Raw genomic sequence first — 21089 nt, 5'->3', positions numbered from 1 at the left:
CCCCCGCCACCGCCACTCCGGCCCCCAGGGAGAAGGAGCTAGAAGGCTTGAGGCCTGTGTTTGGACTGCTGTGACTCCAACTGGCCAGGCTGCAGCCTATATTGTCTCCTGGAAATGATCGTTGTGGAAATGGTTACGCCTGACATTCGTCTGGCACTTTAGAGTTTGCACAGAGTTCCCACATGCGCCATCCCATCCCAAGCCTACGTGGCGGGAAGGACAAGCATTTTTAGACTGTAAGGGATCAGAATATGCCACCCCAAAGTATGCCATTTTGTCATAAGGATTATCCTGGGCTGAAGACAACTGAAAAACAGCAAACACCAAAAAAGCGCCCTGCCTTTACCCCCTGATTGCCTAAAAGCAGAACATGGATTTTCATTTGTAAAGGTATCTCCCTCTCCTGCACCCTGAAAGGGAGGACCCAGGAGGACAACTCTTAAACTCTTCATTGCAAGAGATAACTCTAGACTCTTAGCAGCTCACACATGGCACCAAGAGGAATGACAACACACCTGCTAAAATAGCCCTTATCTTCTAATCGTTTCCCCATTTGTTTATTTCCCTATCCACAGTATGCACCCCCTGATAGCTTAGACCTCTCTTTCTGTGTCTTGTCACTGCTCTACAAATTTATTGTCCTTCATTAAGATGCTATACAATATATGTCCCAAGCTCTAACCACCCTTTTGAGTCACTCATCACTAAGTTTTTCCCACGTGTATGCATGCTGCGCACACTCATAAACTGTTTGTTTTTTCTCTCACTAATCTGTCATTCGTCAGTTTAATTTCCTGGGTGAACTGTAGGGTGGAGGAAAACATTGCCTATCATAGAGATGAAGAAAATAACGTAGCGTCCAACTGGTTGCCCCCCAGTCACTGAGGCTCCAGCCCTGATCTGCCTCCAGATCCAGAGCCCTTCGCACCATTCCAGAGGTCCTCTTTTTACCAGGCGCCTGGACACTAGGAGTTTTCTCACCACGTTTTAGGCAGCCTGTGACTTCCAAACTCCCTTGGAGAGACCTCTCTTAGTTTTTTGTTGTTTGCAGTTTTTAATTCATTCAGATCTGTTCTACAAAGCATCTGCCTTGTACCAGGAAGCTCAGTGTTCTGAGCAAGTGCAGGCCATTACAATTCAGAGGATAAGAGGCATGATCAGGAGCAGTTTGCTCCGGGAGCATCATGTTACCCTGCCAATAGCCTCCTGGAGGAAGTGACTCAGCACCTAAGACCTACAAGATAAGCCAGAGTGATTCGGGCAAAGGGAGCAAGAAGAGAGGGTTCTGGGTAGAGGGAACCCCACCAGTGAAGAACCAAGATGCGAAGAGCTTGGTGAGTTGGGGAAGCTGAAGAGGTTCAGTAGCTGGCCAGTGGAGTAGAAGGAGGCCGGAGGGGATTGGGGAGCGATGAGATGCAAGGCTGAAGAGGGGCAGGGGGACAGATGACAGAGGTCTTAGACAAAAAAGTTGAGGAGTTAGTCTTTATCCTAAGAGCAGGAAGCCTTTGGAAGGTTTTAGCAGGGGCTTCCGATGGTGACATTTCCATCTGACTGAGTGAGAAGAATGTTTTGGAAAAGGCGAGAGGCGAAGGGCTCAACCAGGGGGTTTGTTTTTCAGTGTTTTTCCAACATGTCTTCAGCACTAGACCAAGAACTCCTGGAAAGCAGAGAATGAGTCAAAAGATATGGTCCTCAAGTTGCTTGTGCTCCTACAGAAGCATGCTTCTGGAAGAAACAAGGCTTTATAATTATCACTAGACATTGGGTGCCCCCCGTGTGTCAGGCAGAGCCCAGATAGACTCAGGCCCGCCCTCAAGCAGCCCACAATCTAGTGTGGCCTGTAGTCCAGAAAACCCCGCCCAGCTATCTGCATCAAGTCCCATGGGGACACCGTGTGAGTGCATGGCTGGCTCTGTAGCCATTGGAAAGGCTTCTCAGGGGAGGTGGCATCTGAGCTGGGTCTTGAAGGATGGGGAGGAGTTTGTTGAGTGGCTAATTTTTGATCAAGTAATGAAGATCTCAACTTTCTTAAGGGACAGTAAAGTGAGAGGTTAAAGTGGCACACTGGGAGATATTTGTAATGACTTCCCCATGCCTGCTTCCCTGCTCTTATAGGTGACACCTGAACCCGCCCCCCATCTCATCCCCAGCTGCCGACGCAGCAGCACTGGGACTTCAAATCTGTCCTGTCCCCTGACACCTTCTTAACATAAAAACGTGAAGGAAACTTGGTAGAGTATTGCCATTAAGAGCAGATGGACCTGGCTTCAAATCAGGCTGCTGCCACATCAACTTATTAGACAAGTCACCCTGACTTACTTAGACCTTCGGTTTCCTCATCTATATGATGGGGGTAGTAGCAGTCTCCACATGGCGACATTGATGGGAAGATTCCTGTATAGTTAGGACACCATGGCGTCTCAGCTCCAAAACCCTTCTGTACTCTGCTTTGTGATGACCGGGCTGGGTCTCCGCGAATCCCGTTTCTGCTGGTCCAGCTGGCTCCCTCTTAAGTTCTGCGAGTGGGGGGTGCTGGGGGGGCTGCACAGCTGGAGGGGGACGATAAGACTTCTGCCTTCCTGTCTGCTTCCTGTGGGCTTTCTATCTGAAGGAAGAGATCAAGAAGGCTTCTCAGGGGAGATGGCATCTGAACTGGGTCTCGAAACAGGGAGGAGTGGCTCTGACCATCACCCCAGCAAGGCTTTTTCACGTAGCAACGGCAAAGGCCTTCCCCTTGCAGTAGCTGAAGCCGGTTTGTAGTTTTCAACAACGCATTAGGTTCATGCATCCAATCAGGGACACCAGCTCCAGTCTGGCTGTGCCCCCCGTTCTGGTCTGGAGCTGGTGTCTGAGTTCCAACTCACGAGGTCTCTCTACCGAGCCTCTAACTTAATAATCACAACTTTTCCCCTTGTGGTCCCTTATCCGTAGGGTGATAGCTGCTTTCTGCAGTTGCTAGCTTGGTTATACTTTATAGTGCTCATCTTACCCTTTCAGTTACCCAGTTAACGACTTTATACCCAGTTAACAATCCTCTGTTAATTCTCTCTGTTCGGGTCGCTGATGTGGTTTCTGTCTCCTGGCTGCATCCTGATTCTTATAATTAACTGAGAAGCTATGTATTAAGTATTTGGTGCATACTAAACTCTCAATGAATGCCGCTTTTTCTGTGATCCCTTATGGATTCCTAACGTTCATTCATTTATTCCTTCATTCATTCAGCATATGTTGCTTCCTACTATGTGTCAGGCCACACGTGAGGTACTGGAGTGCAGAGCTGAATAAGGCACAGTCCCGCCCTCAGAGAGCCTACAGTCTGAGTGGAGGAGACAACCAAGGACACGAGCCCCCCTCAGCAGTGGTTCTTGGTGCCTCTTCCACGGAGCTCCCATTGCTGATCTCACTGCTTAGTTACTCCATGTCCCAGAGCACCCAGAATCACGATGTCTGACCACACAAGTATTCGTCATCTGATATATTTTCAAACACCTGTTGAGAGACCTCCAGAATTAAGACTTGCGGTAAGGTTGACTTGATGCTATTTCATGTTGTTATTATTTATTTGCACATCTTACCACCCTTCTTAGATGGTAAATTACTTGAGATTTCCCCAAATGCCTGGGATATGATAGGATAACCCATAAAAGATGATGAATGAATGAATTCATCTATTCGATAAATATCCCTTGAGCTCTTCCTATGAAGCAGGCACGGGAATAGGTACTGGGAAGACCAGGACAAAGAAAATCGGTGGGGCCTCTGCCCCCAGTGAGTGGATGTCTGTCTGGTTCAGCAACTGCAGCTGCACAACCTCTGAGGACCCAGACCTTCACTGGGCTAGAAGTGCTTCCATCAGCCTGGTCTAAAGCAGACTTTTAGGCACATCCTCTGCTTCCTTCCTACGGAGCCGGCCAAGTCTTCGGGGGTAGATGGCCGCCACTCAGATGATGTCCTGAGTGCTGGAGGCCAAAGGCTATATTTAAATACTAAACATTTGCATTTTTAATGTTGACTGGAATTGGCAAGGCTGTGATAACCTTTCCAAACTGATATTGGTTTTTACATGATTGAAACAGGCCTGGCCTCAGGCTTTTCTTAAATGGAAAATTTAAAGTATTTTCAATATCAGCGAGAGTGCAGAACCATCTCAGAACACTGTGCCCTGTTTGTATTCTCAGAAAATATCACCTCCCTCCCTTACGCACACTCAGCACAGTTTGCCTTGTCAACATATCAGGGCCTTCCCAACCTTCATTGGGTCCTCTTCACCCTCCTGGAGGGTAGACAGTATGAGGACTGCCTGTCCTGTCTCACTGGGTAGGGGGTGTGGGGGGGCAAGAAGGGAGGGAGTAGATGCTCAGAAGAATTTAGGGAAGCCCAGAGGTGCAGTAGAAAGAGTTTTGGCCTTAGAACTGGCTCTAAATATCTAAATACCTACTCTATACCTCGAGACCTGGGTGGCTTGGACAAATTGCTTACCTCTCTGCTCCTCCTTTTCCTCATCTATCACGTAGGAATAAAAATGCTACTTCATGGGTTTGCGTGACATTCAAGTGTAGTAATCTGTAAACTTAACACCTCATGCCTGGTGTTTTGTTAATGCTCAGTGGACATTAGTTCTTGCCCTTCCCCTGGCAGTGACCTGTGTAAAGTAATATATCAAAATCAGGATCCAAGCTCCTGGTTCCCAGGCCTCTTTCCAAGAGGCGCACTGGGCACAAATAGGCCAGAACATACATATTTGGGTTAAAAGCAGGATTCATTGCCATCTTCGTTCTACTGTGACTACTCTCATTAACTGAATATGCCATGACAGCCCGTCTGAAGACTTCTCGGCATCTATATTTTTCCTTCCCTGTTTTCATTGTAGTGAAAGTCTCTGCACTCTCCAGTATGGTAGCCAACAGCCACGTGTGGCTGTTTAAAATCTTTCTGTGCGGCTATTTAAATTTAAATTACATTTACAGTTCAGTTCCTCAGCCACAGATGCCCCGTTCCGTTGCAAGGGCTCAGTGACCACATGCGGCTGGTAGCTCCGAGCTCACATACAGGCCTTTTCCCTCATGACAGGAAGTACTGTTGGAAAGTGGTAAATGAGACACAAAGAATAAGAGAGGAAAGAGAGCATATAATAAGAGAGAGAAGAGGACAGGAGAAAAGAGGCAAATTGGTTTTCCAGAGCAATCCTCATTCATGCACATCTTTGTGTGTTAATCCAGGCATGGAAATCAATTTCTGTGTATTTGTACATTCTGATGAAAGAGGCACATTCTCTGCTCTGAAAGAGCCAGTGCCTGAGAATTTTTTAAATTTAGTTTCGCTCAACAAATACTATCATTTAAAACGCAGATATGACCATTTCATTTCCTGCTCAAAACAGGTCGGTGGTTTTTTATGGCCTACTGAAAAGCCCCAAATCCCCAGCATGTTTCCAGGCCACTCTCTCACTGTATTTCTCTGTCCCCACTCACCACAGACACACACAGGCACTTGCCCCGTCTTGCCTGATGACCCTTCTCTGATGCACCTCGTGTTCAACACTCCTTGCCTTAACTCGTGCTGAACCCATCACCTGGAATATCCAGAAAGGCATCATCTCTACCTATGGACGTTGGTCAGAACACAGTTCAAATGGTTCCTCCTCCCTCTGCCTTCCCCAGTTCTGCTAGTCTGATGTACTTCTATGTCCATCATTTTGTTTTTCAGAGCATTTGCCCATTTGTATCCATGTCTCTTTCCCCATATCCGTCCACTGTATCCCCCAGCAATAGTGATTCTCAAACTGTGTGTGGAAAAAAGACCAGATTTGTTTGGTTGTGTGTTTTTAGTCTTTGTAAATTTCCAATCCATTGCAGACTGATGATTTTGTAAAATAAAAGGAAGGTTTTTAAAAACACAAAGACACAAAATACAAGCCTTAGTTATTTTATTGTTAGATTCAAATTTCTAAAAAGGTTTCCCCAAACTCTTACTCTCAATTTCTCTTTTCTCATCTTTGATCAAAACTGTTTTCAGACCACCCTTGGAAGAGCGATGCCCTCCAGCCCTGGTGAGAAGCTCTGCACATGGACACACTTTATGGAATCCTTTGGAAACTTTCTGCCAGGGTTCTTCCAGATGTCTGAGGGGATGCACAGAGGAGTGTCTTTGTAGAGGGGGCCCGGCCTATGGTGATGCCTGCAGGCAGATTTGAGTGTAGATCCCAGCTCTCTAAGTAGCTTCATGATCCTTGCTGTGTGACTTGAATGTGGCCTTGACCCAAACTGAGTCGAAGATTCTTAGACTCCTTTGTGCCATGGATCTCACTGATGGTCTAGCAAGGCCTGTGGATCTCCTCTCAATGTTTTAATGTTTAATGTCTTAAATGCAGAAAATAAAAACCACAGGATTACAAAGGAAATCAGTTATGCTCAATACAATTATTCAAATGTGTGGTACCGAAATGTTCCTTTATTAACACATTAAAATAATGATATCTGGTGGTGAGCAAAATACCTACTATAATTCAAAGTATTGATGAGTATAAAACTATATTTCAGGTTTTCTACAACTATACAGTGATTTGAAAATACCTGTGGTTTCCATTGTGATCATAGATATGGCTGATCATACTGTAATTTGTCACTTATGTTCAGGAACTGTTTAACTTCAGCAATTTTTTCCATCACCTGAGGTCCAGACAAAATGTCTCCTAACTCATTCATTGATCCAAAAGTATTTATTAAATACTTTCTATGTGCCGGGCATCATTCCAGGAAAGGCAAAGTTTCTGCCCTCACTGAGTTTTCATTCTTGCTGTGAGTCAGATAACAAATAAATTAATATGGGGCGCCTGGGTGGTGCAGTCCGTTGAGCTTCTGACTCTTGATTTTGGCTCAGGTCATGGTGTCGGGGTTGTGGGATGGAGTCCCATGCTCAGCACTGAGTCTGCTTGTCATCTCCCTCCCACTCTGCCCCTAGCCCCCTTCCCATTCACTTGTGCACATTCTCTCTCTCTCTCTAAAAAAAGAAATAAAATCTTAAAAAAAAACAAAGTAATGTAGTTGATTCTCCTTATTTGCAGCAGTTACACTGTATAAAGTCACTGTGAACCACTGCTCCTAGGGGAAATACAGGGTTAGGTTTTTGAGTCTCTGGTCACATTTTCATCAACTGATCAATACATAACCTTGTTTTATGTGTGTTTCTGTTTAAAGACACCTTATGTAATATATACTGTTAATTTGCTAACATTGCACTCATGGCCAACAGCACTGTAATTATAACTACGGGCCTGAATGAAGCTTATCTAGCACATATTTTATTTTCTCCATAAGGCTCACCACAGCCTATTTACACTTCAGACTATATGGCACTTCAGCACTATGCTTGGGGGCCATTTTAAACAGTAAAATCACCAAGAAAAGGCACAAACATGTGAAAACATGGCACTAAATAGACCGTAAAAAAGATATTCACTTATGGTATAAGAGCTGAAACAAGAAGGCAGAGGGTTTCACCTCAGCTGGGAACATGCTCATTACGTGACTCAAATTTTTTCCTCTCTCTATGGGTGTCCATGAAAGACCACGAAAGCACCAGAAGAATTGATTTTAGGATCATAAATGAATTGTAACAAGTAGATGGATTCACAAAAACAGAATCCACAAATAATGAGGACCACCTATAGATTTACAATATCATGGTAGGTAGTAAGTGAAATAAAGAAAAATATCATATGGGGTGCCTGGGTGGCTCAGTTGGTTGAGCGACTGCCTTCAGCTCAGGTCATGATCCCAGGGTCCTGGGATCGAGCCCTGCATCAGGCTCCCTGCTCAGGGGGAAGCCTGCTTCTCCCTCTCCCACTCCCCCTGCTTGTGTTCCCTCTCTCACTGTCTCTCTCTGTGTCAAATAAATAAATAAAATCTTTAAAAAAAGAAAAAAGAAAAATATCACAGGATAAAGCTGGTGGTAGATTTAAGTGATCAAATATAGAGTATGTTCTGAAGATAGACAAGATTGATTTATGAATTGGATATGGAGTATGGCGGGGGGGTGAGTCCAAGATTTTTGTCTAAGCAAGTGGGTAACTGGTGATATTATTTGAGATTGACTGAGATTGAGAACAGTCAATAATTGAGCACCGACTACATGTTCTTTACTGCACATGATGCTTGAGTTGCAACAATGAACATACAGAGGCATGTTTCGCTGGAGTAACATTGGGAACAGCCCCTAGGAGGTATCACTGTTCTTTTATTTATAAACAGATTGTCCTCCAGTGCAAAAAAGGAACTGAGTCCTGCTCTGCACAGTAATGGGGCGTACCGACTCCACAGATAGGCGAGGCATTCTGGCAGTTGCAGAACTCTCTCCTATAATAAGGGTTTACAGTGATTATACTGTGTCCAAAAAATATTGTCTGTCATCAGGAAACATGTATTTCCTTAATTTAGCCAGACCACTAATGAAATGGCTAAGGAGGACTAAAGCTCTTGCTGGTAGAATGTGGAAAAAGAAATCTAACCTGTAGGACCCTTACTCGTCTTTGACCATGGGACCTGGAAACCCCTTCCCCACATGGTTCTTGAGTCTTGATGACCATTGTTTGGAGCCCTGTGGCCTTACCTAGAAGTAAATAACTCAGATTTGGGGCATTACTTGGGGAGAAAATGGGGGATAAATGAGTTCAGTGATTGATATCCTTCCTTGAAGGTGGGAAGATAGCTCTTATTAGAAAAGTGGATGTTGATTCAGATGGACAGTGCTTGGGAGAGAAGATACAAACACAAAGGCAAAGGGAACCAGGTTAGAAGCAGGAAGTGCTCACCAGGAGATCCACTCTGTGAAGGGTCCAAGTCTAAGGGTGCCCAAGTCTAAGTTGTTCCAACCTTCCTGTGATGGAGGTCATGTATATCTGCATAGTGTGGAAGGGTAGCCTCGGGAAGACCTAAGAGGCCTGGTGGTCAGGGAAGGGAGACTGTGCCTCTCAATCTTCTGGTACCAGTGGGGAAGGTCTCATTCTGTCAGATGACCATGAGTTTCAAATAGTGACCAGCAATAAAGAGGGGGGCCCACAGAGGAAGTGGGAGCACCTGGGAAATATGCATGATACTAGCGATAGTGGACAACCCAGAGAGAGACAGTGGTACCAGACCTGTTGGCCTGTAAGTTAAAGAAAGCTGTCCTCTGAAAGGGCAAGTGGGTGCCTGACATCTGAATTACACATTCCTGCCCCTCCCCTCCACCATTAAGCTGTGAGTCTCTTTTTTAAATTATTATTTTTATTGACGTATAATTGAAACACACTGTTATATTAGTTTCAAGGGTAAAACATAGTGATTTGACAACTCTATGCATTATGTGGTGCTCACCACAAGTGTAGCTACCATCTATCACCATACAAGTCTATTATCATACCATTGACAATATTCCCTATGCTGTACCTTTCAACCTGTGACTTATTCATTCCATAACTGGGAGCCTGTATCTCCCACTCCCCTTCACCCATTTTGCCTGCCCTCCAACCTCCTCCCCTCTGGCAACCATCATTTTGTTCTCTGTATCTAAGAGTCTGTTTGTGCTTTTTTGTTGTTTGCTTGCTTGTTCATTTGTTTTGTTTTTTAAATCCTACAGATGAGTAAAATCATATGCTATTTGTCTTTCTCTGACTTATTTCATTTAGCATAATATCCTCTAGGTCCATCCATGTTGTTGCAAATCTTTTTTATGTCTGAGAAATATTCCATTGTATACATACCACATAGTCTTTATCCGCTCATCTGTCAATGGACACTTGGGTTCCTTCCATATCTTGGCTATTGTAAATAATGCTGCAATAAACATAGGGGAACACATACCTTTTCGAATTGGTGTTTCATTTTCTTTAGATAAATACCAGTAGTGGAGTTAGTGGATCATATGCTAACTCTATTTTTATGTTTTTGAGGAGTCTCCATACTGTTTCCACAGTGGCTCCACCAATTTTCCCACCAACAGGTACAAGTGTTCCTTTTTGTCCATATCCTCACCAACACTTGTTATTTGTTGTCTTTTTGATTCTAGCCATTCTGACAGACGTAAGGCGACATCTCATTGTGGTTTGATTTGCACTTCCTGATTATGAGTGATGTTGAACATCTTTTCATGTGTTGGCCATCTGTTTGTCTTCTTTAGCATATGTATATTCAGGATCTCTTCTCTTTTTTAAATTGGATTATTTGTTTTTTTGGTGTTGAGTTGTATACCTCTTTTATATATTTTGGATATTCGTCCCTTATCAGCTATATCATTTGCAAATATCTTCTCCCATTCAATAGGTTGTCTTTTTGTTTTGTTGATGGTTTCCCTCATGGTGCAAAAGCTTTTTATTTTGATGTAGTCCCAACGGTTTATTTTTGCTTTTGTTTCCATTGCCTGAGGAGACATATGTAGAAAAATGTTACTAAAGCCAATGTCAAAGAAATTACTGCCTATATTTTCTTCTAGGAGTTTTATGGCTTCAAGTCTCATGGTTAGGTCTTTAATCTATTTTGAGTTTATTTTTGTGTATGGTGTAAGAAAGTGGTCCACTTTCATTCTTTTGCCTGCAGCTGTCCAGTTTTCCTAGCACGATTTGTTGAAGAGACTGTCTTTTCCTTATTGTATATTCTTGCCTCCTTTGTCATAGATTAATTAACCATACAAGCTTGGATTTCTGGGCTCTCCATACTGTTCTCTTGGTCTGTGTGTCTATTTTTATGCTAGTGCCATACTGTTTTGGTTACTACAGCTTTGTAAATTATCTTGAAATCTGGAATTGTGATACCAAGGTGTGAGCTTCTTGAAAGCAGACAAAATTCCTTATTATCCTTAGTCTCCCCAGTGTCCTGTCCAGGACCTGGCACACAGGGAACTCAATAGCTATTTGAATGAAAGATGGAGGAAGAAAAGAAAGATGGAAGGGAGGAAGGAAGGAAAGGGGCTGCTAGAGACACTGAGGAGCTCCAAATAATAGAATTTTACAGCTTCAAGGTCCCTTAAAAATTATACATTACAATCCCTTGTTTACAGATTTAAAAGTTATATAATATCTAATTCATGCATTCTCTCATTCATTCATGTATGTGTCTAAGAGACATAGATTGAGTATCTGTCTCCTCAACAACCAGGCACCAAGTTTGGCACTGGGAATGCTAAATGAATGGATGATGTCTGCTCACTCTCAGGCAGATACAACCATCAACATGATGTATATGCAGCAAGAACACAAATATGAGGGCACAGAGGAAAGAGTAGTTTATTCTGCCCGAGAGCGGAGATCAGAGCTAGAGGGGAGGGAAAGGTCTCACGAAGAAGACGATAGTTGTGCTGGACCATGGAGTCTGGCTAGGGCTGGGCAGAGGGGAGCGGGAAAGAGGAAAGTCAAGGGAATAGAAGGAACAAAGGCACGAAAGTGAAGCCTCTGTCTGGAGAATGGCAGGTGGTCACCTTGCCGGAAATTTAGGGACATAGGGGAATAGTGGCTGTGGGGATGGTGGGAAGTTTCAGGTTCAGATGACTAAACAGATGTTGATGCCATTCATTGAGAGAGGAGATTCAAGAAGTAGGGTAAGTTAAGGGCAAGAAGCAAGAATTCAGTTTAGCACATTCCCATAGGACAACTAGGAAGATGCCAGTTTCAACCAAAATATGTCTGAAACTCAGGAGAGTGGATTTGGGAGTCATCGGGGTGTGGGCGGTATTGGAAGCCACGGGGATGGATAATTGGCCTTCAGGCTGGTTGGGGAAGTGAGGGTGGCCTACACCAAGCATTAGAAACTACCACCTGGTCAGTTGGATATGACAAAATGTCCGGATATGGGATGCTGTCAGGAAGAAGAGAGATGAGTAAGAGCTGGAATTGCTAAAAACCTCTTCCTAGAGAAGGTGGCTTGAATAGACCTGGCAGGATGTGCAGGATTAGGAGGCCAGGAGGAGGGTGTTGCAGGCGGGAGAGAGCAGTGGGTGTGGCTACCAAGCCGGAAGGAGATTAGCCCCAGAAGTGCATTCCGGGGCGTTGGGACAGCCAGCGAGAGAAACAAGGAACTGATTAAAAAACCCACCTCGGTTGCCTTTGGGGAGCAGGGTGGAAGAGACACCTCTCTATAACCTTTTGCATCTTTGGAGTATTTTTACCTTGTGCACCGATTATTTCTTTTTAAAAACTGTTTAAATAAATCATTTGGCTTTGGCAGACCAAGAGGCAAGTCTGGTGCAGAAGGGAATCAAATGGATTCCATATCTAAGGGTCTGATTCCTGGGCAGCCTTTTAGGCAGGAGAGCAGGACTGTCTCTGACTGAGGGACCAGGATTGGTGGCTGTAGGGCTGTAGCTCTGAGTGTCCACCCCAGGGGGATCTTTTGCATGGGTTTGGTCACTGGGGAAGCTGAGTAAGTGAATGAACTCTCTAGAGAGCAGCTGAAGACAGATGAGAAGTAGCTGCACACTGAGCTGGACAGCTTCCAGGCACACAGAAGTTCGCCTGAAAGGTGGACCGATGGGTCAGTGCTGAATTCTAATCTCAAAACTTTGTCTTGTTACTTGTGTGCCTAGGGCCCGGTTATGCTGCAATCCCAATGGCTTGACAATCAACAAATCTTACGTAGAGTTGTTGTGAAAATTAAATAAGATCATCACCATCCAACGTTTTTGAAAACTTACTATGTGCTGGGCTATGTTGCACACCTAGTTTAATCCTCATAAAAACCCTATAAGGTGGTTTCCATTATTTTCCCCCCTCTTCTAAATGCAGAAAATAGGCACAGAGAAGTTCACTGGCCCAAGATCACACAATGAGAAAGTAACTAACCCAGATGGACACTCAGGCTCCCTCGCTCTAATGGACACTCAGGCTCCCTCGCTCTAGAATTTAGTCTCTACGTTAAAATACTCACTTAGCCCAGGGCAAGACACATAGTGAGGTTAGGCTAAGTAATGCTGCAGTAAGAAACAATGCCAAAGTCTCCGAGACATAACACACAAAACTCTTTTCCTCCGTCATACTCCAGGTTTCGTGCAGAGTGGCAAGTGTGGCCCTTTGTTTTTTTTGTTTTTTAGTATTATTATTATTATTTAAAGATTTTATTTATTTATTTGACACAGAGAGAGACAGCGAGAGAGGGAACACAAGCAGGGAGAGTGGGAGAGGGAGAAGCAGGCTTCCTGCCAAGCAGGGAGCCCAATGCGGGGCTCGATCCCAGGAACCCGGGATCATGACCTGAGCCGAAGGCAGACGCTTAACAACTGAGCCACCCAGGCGCCCCTGTTTTTTATTTTTTTTTTTAAATTTTTATTTATTTATTTGACAGAGAGAGCAAGAGAGCACAAGCTGGGGGAACAGTAGAGGGTGAGGGAGAAGCAGGCTCCCCGCCAAGCAGGGAGCCTGATGCGGGGCTCGATCCCAGGACCCTGGGATCATGACCTGAGCCGAAGGCAGATGCTTAATCATCTGAGCCACCCAGGCGCCCCAAGTATGGCCCTTTGTAGCCACTCCTAGACACAGGTGACAGAGGCTTCATCTTACCATGTGCTTCTGCGCTCACTGAGGCAGGAAAAGGGAAAGAGGATGCTTTCACTCAGCACCACACACATTACTTCTGCTCTTTCATTTGTCAAAACTAAGGCAGTAGGGAAATGAAATTTGACCTTATGTCCTGAGGCAAGAACCAGAATATTTATTAATAGCCTAATGAGTGCACACAGGCATTCGTTAAATGTTGATTGAATTGAAGTTGAATGACCAGTCTGGACCAGATGGAGTGAACTCTGTCTCACCTAGCTCGATGATAAAGTTTTTGGGAGTTTGCAAACATAAGCACTATCAGTTCTGCACAGAAGGCCGCCAGAGAACCACTGCATCACAAATTCTGCATGTCAGGCATTTCTCTGTACGGTCTGCGTGTTGCCAAGAGACCACAGAGGGTTCTGGTTATGAGACTTGAACATTCCTGGAAAATGTAATTACTGACTTCCAACCACTGCCATTCATCCCCTCACCCCATCCCAGACCACCCTTTTGTGATTGTTTTTTCCTTTTGCCTTTCTAAATTTTCCCCTGTCACGTTCTTCCATAAACTTACATGAGGCACACCCGAAAGAAATATGGCAAGCTTGTGAGGTAGGAATTCTCGAAACCATTTTCAAGGGTGCATTTCAATGGTAATAATTCCATTCACCATGTTGTGCAATCATCACCACTACCTATTTCCAAAACTTTTTATCACCCCAAACAAATATTCTGTACCTGTTAAGAATGAACTCCCCATGAAGGCTGAATTTTTTCTTCTCACTTTAAAGACAAGGATATATAAGGGTAGGCCCTTTGCCCAGAGTCTCCCAGGAAGAAACTGACAGAGACAGGATTTCTGACTTTAAGGCTCAGGGTTTTCTTACTACCTTCTGAAACCTCTCTAATAAGATCTAGGATAGTCACTCATAGTAGGATGGTGCCAACCATCTGCTGAAGGTGGGGTACATTTCCTAAACTGGTGGGTGCCCCTTCAGGGGTCTGAGGAAGAAACCGTCCATTCCCTAGGAACATTCCACAGACATTATTGAATAGTCGTGGGGTGCTGTGGATTCAAAGGCGAGTAAAAGCCTGGGCTGCAGGAGTTCACAACAGAGAAAAGTTAGGCAGAAGCTGCTTGTTTTCCCCCAGATCTGTTTCCCTTCTTCTTTAGTACAAAACAAAACCAAAACAAACAATACAGATTTTTAGCTGGGCTAATGGCTCCTAGAAATAAGATGACATTTCCTAACCTCTCTTGTTAGGAAGTGATGCCGGGACTATATAGCCACATGACTAAATTCTGGTCAATGAGATGTAAGCACAGGTGGTATGTGAAACTTCTGGGGAGTGTTTATAAAGAGAAGGAACCTATTTTTCTTCCATCACTCCCCCTACCCTGCTTCCTGCTGGCTAGAAATTGAACTGCACCAGCTGGAGCTCTGGCAACCATTCTGGGTCATGAAGTATAAGCCATTGACTGCGGATAGGGGAATGACAAGACGGAAGAAGTCCATGACAAAGTGGAATACTATACCATCCCTGGACTTCATATTTCTCATTTATAAGAGAGGAAAAAAGAAGTTTCTACATTATATGCATTTGTTAGCTTTGGCTGCATCACAAACTGCTTTAAACTTAGTAGCTTAAAACAACAATTGTCTTATTTAGCTCCCGATTCTACAGGTCAGCTGTGTGGCTGGAGGATTGGCCGGAGCTGGATGGCCCACGTTGGCTTTATATGTCTGATTGATCCAGGGGACCCAGTGGGGATGGCTCATCTGTGTTCCATCTGGTCTTATCCTATGGTAGGTTAGCCTAAGCTTCTTCACATGGCAGTCTCAGGGTCCAAAAAAAGAGAGGCAAATGCTGATATGCAAGTGCTTTTCACACCTCCATTGGTGTCACATATGCTAATGTCCCATTGGCAAGTCACCCAAAGGCATAATTACCGAGGAGTGTTTGTTAAAGGCCATTATTCCGAAAATCTCCATTGTCTGAGCCACTGGTATTTTGGGATTTTCTGTCACATACCGAATCCAGCCCTACCTCGTATAGGCGGTAGGTGACAAGCAGTCAAGGACTGCCCTGTTCACATTTGCCAGCACATGAGTCTAAAAAGCCTTCGTGGTATTTTTCAATGTTCAAATCACAATGGCTTGAACCTCTATCATCTTACTTGTCTTTATCTCCTTATCGAAATCATTTTAGTGTTATTGAGACTTAACTATTGGATGGGAAACACAGATTTATAGTTTCGCTTTAAGGCAATACTACAAAACCATGAAAAGGTCACTGACTCTTGCAGTGGATTTTGTTTAATGATCAAAAACTAGGGTTTTTTTGTTTTTTTTTTTAAAGAGCCTCATGAACATTCACACTCCCATTTAAGCAATACTAGAGACTCCTAAAAAGGTGTCTGCACTGGGGACATCTATTCTTTCTCATCCTGCCTGATGCCCAGTCCTGAGAAAGCTGTCTGACGAGGGAGAAGTTCCTTGGTCACTGCTGAAGGCTCCTCGTGAAATTGCCACCAATCCAAGTAAGGCTGAATCTGTCTACTTTTGTAAATGGTGGCTGACATGCAAGCATTCAGGCTCTGTGGCTTTCCCAGTAGGACATCTGTTGCCTCTGGTCTGCCATGATCAGCCATGGCAGGAGTAGGTGGAGATGAACCAAAGACACCACACAGTTTTTCCCGTTTGGTTTAATCTAATCCCATTTTCCTGCTTGCAAAGGTAGGGCAAGTTTCCTGATAGAATCTGGCTCTGGACACCTGGTGTACATGGTTTAAATTAAGAATATATAAATAAAACATCAACAGACATGCCAGTTAGGCAGAACAGAAGAAATAAAGACATGAGGTTGGGGGGGTGGGGAGGAAGGAGAAATAAACCTTTAGTTTGTCAACACACACCAAGATAACCAGCCGACTAGGACCACAAGAATTTCCTATGGATTTTTTTTTCTTCAAACATTTACTTCACACTACTCTAGGAGGTAGTGTGGTATAGCCATTAAATATAAGCCAGAAAATGGACTGGTTTAGAACTCAGGCCCTGTTACTTACAAATTTATGGAACATAGGCAAATGACTGAACATCGGTGTGCCTGCTTCCTTATCTGTAAAATAACCACCTCCCAACATTGGGCTGTTGCAAGGATTACATGAAAGACACAAGCAAAGCCTTTAGAATTATGCAGGGCTCACAGTAAGCTCTCAGAAATATTAACTATTTCTGTTTTATTGTTATATTCTGGGCCCTGAGCCAGCCAGGGTTTTCAAGGACATAGTTCTGGCTCGGAGTGGTAGCTCAAGATGGTGAGAAGGTCATGGTCTCACTAGAAAGGCAGTTCCATGAGGGTAGGGTTGTTTTTCTGTTTTGTTTCATACTTTATTTCCAGGGCCTTGAATAGTGTCTGGACCATAGGAGGAGCTCAATAGATTTTAGGTGAATTAATTTAAATAATTCAGGAGCTGCGCTAAATTATACAGGATTCAGGTGGGGAGCAAAGGAGGGATGTCCATAAAATGATTATAAAAATCAGATCAGCGAGACAAGTAAGAAATAAAATAGGTGAAGAGCATATAGTCCTACCAGCCAGTAAAGAGGCATGAACAAAGTTACAATAAAGATTTTAAGATTTGACTACGTGGAATAACTTCTTGTGACTCATGATCCAAATCATAAGAAAATTTGGGGATTTAAATTTCCGTGACCTAAAGACAAGGTTGGGGAAGTGAACCTGAGTCTTGAGTAGCATCAGCCCAGAAGTACCATCCAACTTGCAGGCCAGAACCTCTGACTTTGAAACCTAAATCCTTAACGGGAGTCTTTGGCCAAGGCCCTCCGTTGGCCTGAGATGGTACATCTGCTCCCTGCAGCTGGGGAAGTGACTGCTACTCAGGGAATTTTACAACCAAGTACAGAGATAATAAAGTAAATTAAGCCCATGTGATTAATAATTTCTTGTGAGGTTTAGGAATAAGTTTTATCACTGTCATGAAAAATTGTATATAATAGTTATTTATGGTGTTTGAACCATTTAAGAAAATTTGACACATTGTGTTATTTTAATTGGAAATGTTACTTTTATTTTTTATTTATATTTTTAAAGATTCTATTTATTCATTTGAGAGAGAGACAGAGTGAGAGATGGAAAGAGAGAGCACAAGCAGTGGGAGTAGCAGAGGGAGAGGGAGAAGTAGGCTCCCTGCTGAGCAGGGAGACAGACATGGGGCTCCATCCCAGGACCCTGGGATCATGACCTGAGCTGAAAGCAGATGCTTAACCAACTAAGCCACGCAGGTGCCCCTGGAAAGGTTACTTTTAAAATGCATGAAGATTTGTCTAATTTTATAAACAGTATTTGTCTAAAAGATTGAAATTTTTTTTTAAAGGGAGGTTTTCTTTTTTTATTTTATTTTATTTATTTATTTGAGAGAGAGAGTACAAGCAGGGGGAACAGCAGGGAGAGGGAGAAGCAGGCTCCCACGGAGCAGAGAGGCTGACGCGGGGCTCGATCCCAGAACTCCGGGATCATGACCTGAGCTGAAGGCAGATGCTTAACCGACTGAACCACCCAGGCGCCCCAAGATTGAAATGTTTTGAGGACTTTTTAGACACCTTAGGTTTGTAACTAGAGTTTTCATGCTACAGAAGGTTTTCTTTGTCTTATCAGTGAATCAGCCTTGTTGAGCGTCTTGCTTCAGAGAATCAAGTATATTAAATTTGGGATTATAATTTGAAACGTTTAAGAGGATTTAATTACCATGATAGTGAAATGGGTTAATTGTTTCAAGAAATATCATCTGTTAAACTTAACTGAATGTTAAGGGACAAATGAAATTGAGCTTAAAGGCTTAAGAAAAGCTGTGTTTTAAATTTACAACTTTATTAAATGAACTATCCATGAAAACCAAGCAATTGCAAGTAACTCTTTCCATATAGAAAACCTCTGTCACATATTTAAAAAACTGAATTGACAAGAGAATGCTTCTAAAATCCACGAGATTGATTTTTTTCCTGTGAAAAGTGTTGCTGTTATGAGTCTTCCTGTCTTTTCTTGTATTATTAAAAGTAAAGAGTATGTAACCTTCATGTAACTATTATTTTCAATGCTCTTAGTCTCCTCTAAATCTCACCTGCTCACCAGATTACCAGCTCCTCCAGGACAGAGACCACGCATCACAGACATGCAGCTCTGTAGTGTTCCTCCCCAGCTAACCGCAACATCCACCCCTTCTCAAGGTCAAACATTGTGCCCCTTGCCCCACATAATGGTCATTCAAAAAATCCCGTTTGGGGAAAGTCAGCATGAAGGGTGCTGATTCTTAGGGACAGTTCTGGAAATCTGTGGAAATATTTTAAATTGTTAGGGTTGTTGCAAAGCCACACTGGCACTGGATGGGTAAGCACCAAGGATGCTGAATTTTTCAAGATCGCAATGATGATGTAAATTAAGAGAAGATTGTACTTTATTATATTTGAAACTTTACCAGGAGTTCTTTATCATTTTGGGGAAAAAAATCACATTACCAATAGCAAAGCAGCTCAAGGTGTTTGAGTTGTGAGTCAATACAACACTAACGATTTGCATCTGTAGGTGTCTGTCATCCATGGTGATTTGGTACACAATTGCAAGCATATCAATTTATCCTAACCTGATTGAGGGCATTCCCAAGCTCTTACATATTGAAAGAGATGTTATTTAATTAAATAATACTACTTTTATTTCTCTGTTATATGTCACTCAGGCATTAGATTTACTTTTAAAAATCATGTTTATGCACAGGTTATATTGTCTCTGAACTCCATTCCGGAATAGTAAAGGAGCATTGCATAACATTTGTTGGGTCTGATAGGATTGCCAGCCACCGTTCACACCCTCAACCTCTTCTCTGAAAGTTCCTTTCACCTTCTTGAAACCTGGCTCTCTCCTGAGGACCCTGCTTCTTCCGTAACCCTTGCAAGTGGCAGTTGCTTCCTCCCCCTCCTCTTCCTCGCATTGGGCCCAGAAGCTATGTGTCTGCTTCTTCCTTGTTTCCAGGTCCAGATCTTTGCTCCTCCCTCCTCTATGAAAATCTCCAGCATTAAAGCTCATAGCATCAGACAATAACACTCACTTCTTACTGCAGGCAGGCGTCTTTAGACCCCTGGGTCTTTGGTCTTTTCTCCTTGATGATTTTAGCTCATGTTTATTGCCACTTTCTCCAAGAGTATGCCTATCTCAAATCTTGGTGATTTCAATATTCATAGAAAGAGTGGTGACTTTCAGGTAAAGCACAGGCAGAGACCAATCAGAAGCAAAGTTGTTCCCCTTGCAGGGCCTCAGCCTGCGCCAGGTATTACACTTTAATTGCTATAGGGAGGTCCTGGGGTCCTGGGGCAGGGGGCCAGGTGGCCAAGGCAATGGAGGAGCATCAGGATGGACTCATTAACCAACTGGTACAAAACAATGGCAACATTTTAACAACCGGAATGGATGTATAGATCCTACCAGCTGATTCCTCACCCTCTTCTTCCCATGTGACCTTGTCCTCTACTCTACCTCAGCCACCCACCCCCACTGTCATATGCTAGACCCATAAATGGTAACTGTACCCCCTCTACGATCTAAATTATAAACATCCCACTCTTGGACCACCCCCTCCCCCCTCCTCAAGCTTACTCCATGTAGAGCTCCATTTCCAACAATTCAGCCACCTTATCAAAGCCTACTAATCATTATTCTTCCCATTTTCCACTATGTCTCATCTTTCTCGTGCCTTCCATTCTTTTGCCCAGATTAGATTGCACAGTATATCACCATAATCATTCCTTTGTGCACAAAACTCCCTTACCCTAGTCTTCCTCTTTTTCACCAGCCTGGCAAAGCCAAACTACAGTAAATCCAAGTCTTCATCTGCTCCAAGCCTGCACTATGCACTCAAATGCAGCTGGAGAAAAACTACACCACCAGGCTGACTGGTCTCACTTTAAAATTGTGATCAGTATGTGCGAGTAGGCCGTTAGTGGATGCTCTTGCCACATTATCCAGGCCAGTTACTTTCCCAGTATTATCTCACATCTCTTCCTGTCTTTTCAAACCTCCAAAACTCCTCTGCCCTTATTACTCAAATCTAGCTGTTCTCAGAAGTTTTTGGTCTTAAGACTCCTTTAAAAAAAAAAAAAAAAAAAGACTCCTTTAAACTCTTGAAAATTAAAGACCCTAAAGAGCTATTGTTTATACATAGGTCATATCTCTTTGTATTTATTATATTAAAATTAACTGGGGAATTTTAAACATATTTACAATGTATTAATTATTTAAATAATAATATTATTATTTTATTAATATATTATTTAAATGAATTACTTAACCAATGAACTCTGGCCTCATGCAGATACAGATACGTAGTTGGAAAAGGGAGAAGTATTTTAATAGCTTTTTCAGATCATTGAGGATATTTTTCTTTGAGAACACACAAAAACTTGATAAGTGATAATTTCTTGAAGGTTAGTTGCAGTGTGGATTTGAAACCATATTACAAATATTAATAAAAGGAAACCTCCTTTAGGATGGAATCAGAGGCAGGTGGCGG

At 43.2% G+C, this 21089-nt stretch overlaps 2 long non-coding RNA genes across 2 annotated transcripts in view; one reads left to right on the top strand and one right to left on the bottom strand.

Annotated features, from left to right (window-relative positions):
• LOC118535115 (uncharacterized) overlaps positions 1-21089 on the bottom strand; it is a 97406-nt gene that overhangs the window by 10912 nt on the left and 65405 nt on the right. The gene's annotated exons all lie outside the window — the stretch shown is intronic.
• On the top strand, positions 1269-7013 carry LOC118535116 (uncharacterized). The gene is made up of 3 exons (XR_013447578.1): positions 1269-1334; positions 3223-3521; positions 6016-7013. It is a non-coding gene; the product is annotated as an uncharacterized LOC118535116 (long non-coding RNA).

The sequence above is a fragment of the Halichoerus grypus genome, chromosome 5, assembly GCF_964656455.1.
Source record: "Halichoerus grypus chromosome 5, mHalGry1.hap1.1, whole genome shotgun sequence".
NCBI lineage: Eukaryota > Metazoa > Chordata > Mammalia > Carnivora > Phocidae > Halichoerus > Halichoerus grypus.
This window is presented reverse-complemented; position numbering and strand designations above follow the sequence as displayed.